Below are 2,701 nucleotides of genomic sequence, written 5' to 3'. Positions count from 1 at the left end.
CCGGCCCGAGGGCTCCTCCTCCCAGCCCCGCGGGACGCCCCGCCCGGGGGAGCCCGGACCCTCACCTGCGCCCTCCCGCGCGGCGCGGCGAAAGCCCCCGCCTGTGTCGGGGAGGCGTAGGCCTGCAGTGGGAGCGCCGAGATCCCGCGGAAGCTGCTCACCCAAGGACTCGGTGGCCTTGGGGTCTTCCGGGCGCCTTGAGCTGTGAGGGCGCCCTGGGTTGACTCAGGTTTCTGTAGCTCTCCTTGCGCATTACCGAGGAGCCAGGTATCCTTTGTGTTCCCTGCGGAAGGAGTCAGTAGATCATTATATTTAAAATCAGCTTGTCAAAAATTCTCAGATTTGGGAACCAATTTTTTTTAGGTGTTAATAAATTCCCATTTTAACCAAAAGTTTGAAAATCATCTCTCCCTGTGATTTATTAACAAAGACAAAACAAAATCATTAGAGGGATTTGGATGGCTCCGTGGGCCCTGCGCTTTCCGTTTTGTCTACCTACAGAGGAACCTTTGAAGGGGCTGATTTGGAAACACATCCTTTGTTGGTTTTGAAATGGACCCCTCTTCCACGGTCATATTAGGTTTTAAAGTTGAGCAAAAGCTACAATTTTGTATTAAGGGGGTACTGACAGCTGATAAAATACCTTCCATTTTGGTACCAGGAAAGAATTATTTAATTTTATATTTATATTCCCTTGAATCACAAGTTCGTTTTTTCTTTCTTTTTCTTTCTTTCTTTCTTTCTTTCTTTCTTTCTTTCTTTCTTTCTTTCTTTCTTTCTTTCTTCCTTCCTTCCTTCCTTCCTTCCTTCCTTCCTTCCTTCCTCTTCCTTCTCTCCCTCCTTCCTTCTTTTTCTTTCTTTGTCTTGTTTTCTCTCCTCTCGTCTCCCCTCCCCTCTTCTTTTCTTTTCTTTCTACAGTTTGTTTTGAGACAGGGTCTCCCTGTTCAAGGCCAGCCTGACCTTGAATTCACAATGTATCCCACACTGGCTTCAACTCAGTGATCCTCTTGCCTCAGCCTCCCAAGTGCTGAGATTACAGAACCACTCTCAAGTAAATCAGCATTTTGTTTTCCTTAGCACTTATGCAGGACTGGTGGAATAAACTGATGAATCTTAGTAGTTAATGAAAATATGTAGCTTTCTTGTGTTATTTAAAAAAAAAAAAAACCAACACTATGTAACTTCCACAAAGGATTATTTTAGAAATCTACCATTTTCTGAGATCCTAACATCATTAAATTGTTGAATAAAACATATAGGTGAACCATGCGTTTTAAATATTTTTGAAAGCTGTCTTAACATGAGCCCTGTTATCCCAAAATAAAGTAGTATGCGGAATCACTTAGCCCCAAAGAGAAGCCACGAGTCAACGGTTTGCAGGTTCCAGAGGGAATATCTGCTTTTCATACTTGAACTAACAAAATAAACATCCTCTGTGAAAAATCTGGGCACTAAGTGTGCTGAAAACAGTTACTGGTGTTGATACAAAGTCTGATTCCTTTTGGTTCATGTCATGGTAACTAATTTTTACCGTTGTTTTTCATTTGGAGTTTCCAAGTATAAAAATGAGTTCACAAGACTTTTGCAGGTCAGAGTGCACCCTGAGAACTCTTCAGTTCCCTGAAGTAGTAATTTATTCTGCTGAAGCGAAGCCGTCCTTTACTAAATGAATCTCTGGAGGCCTAGCGGTGCTAACACAATTTTTTTCTTTGAAGTTTTTGTACAATGGATAACTTCACAATGGCGCTTTCCAGAGTAACTTTGAACACTGGTCCCCCAGATGCTTCTTGAGCTGCTGCTATGAGCCCTGGCTGGAGCTCCAGGAATAAGGGTGAGGGAGACAGATATCGTGACCTTGATAGAAATGAAGGCTTTGCGGTGACTGCGAATGACTAAACAAATGGAAATAAGATTTACACAATTGTATTTTCTTATATGGGGAAAGTATAAATCATGATAGAAACAGTAGACTTTGAGATAGACAAGGCGGAATCTCTTCATCGTATTCTTTAACAGACTTATACATATAGATTTGAAATAGATTTCATTTGAAGACACACTGATGTAGAAACGTTTTAAAATCTATTACAGCATATGAATGTACATATGCACAAAAAAGGATATTGTGTAATTAACATTATTTCATTAACATATTTGCATATCAATATGCTCTAGAGTCTTAAAATTCTTGATGGCTACATAGTCCATAATATTGACATAGACTAGCTTTCCTAGCTCTAAGGTTTAAGAAAATGCATTTATTAGGGGCTGGGGATTTAGCTCAGTGGCAAAGCGCCTGCCTGGCAAGCGCAAGGTCGTGAGTTCGGTTCCTGGTACCAGAGAAAAACCAAAAAAAAAAAAAGAAAATGCATTTATTAGCACTGCTTGCACCTTTTTCAACATTTATTGGAGTATTAAGGGAAGGGAATAGTTCTGTGGGATAGATTCTTAAATAAGGTTGATTAAATGAAAATAAATTTTTGTATTTCTTTTTTTTTTTGTGTGTGTGTGTTTTTGAGACAGGGTCTCGCTATGCAGTTCAGGCTGGCCTTGAACTCACTTTGTAGCCCAAACTGGCCTCGAACTCACAATGATCCTCCTGCCTCAGCCTCCTGAGGGCTGGGATTACAGGCGTGCACCACCATGCCTGGCATAAATTTTTATATTTCTGATTATAAATGCCCATATTTTTTCCTGTAAC

General features: G+C 41.0%; 1 protein-coding gene across 2 annotated transcripts in view; it reads right to left on the bottom strand.

Moving 5' to 3' along the window:
• The window catches only part of Steap2 (STEAP family member 2, metalloreductase), a 44,133-nt gene extending 43,907 nt beyond the window's left edge, over nucleotides 1–226 (bottom strand). The window contains exon 1 of one of the 2 annotated variants that reach the window (XM_013516005.1): nucleotides 66–226. The gene's annotated coding sequence lies outside the window, so the exon portion shown is untranslated. The remainder of the gene's footprint in view (nucleotides 1–65) is intronic. The other variant, XM_013516002.1, reaches the window with a different exon arrangement.
• Between the last annotated feature and the right edge of the window lie 2,475 nt (nucleotides 227–2,701).

The sequence above is a fragment of the Chinchilla lanigera genome, unplaced genomic scaffold (assembly GCF_000276665.1).
Source record: "Chinchilla lanigera isolate Chin_1 unplaced genomic scaffold, ChiLan1.0 scaffold00031, whole genome shotgun sequence".
In the NCBI taxonomy this organism is placed as follows: domain Eukaryota; kingdom Metazoa; phylum Chordata; class Mammalia; order Rodentia; family Chinchillidae; genus Chinchilla; species Chinchilla lanigera.
Note: the sequence above shows the minus strand (reverse complement) of the source record. Positions and strands in the feature narration are given on the sequence as shown.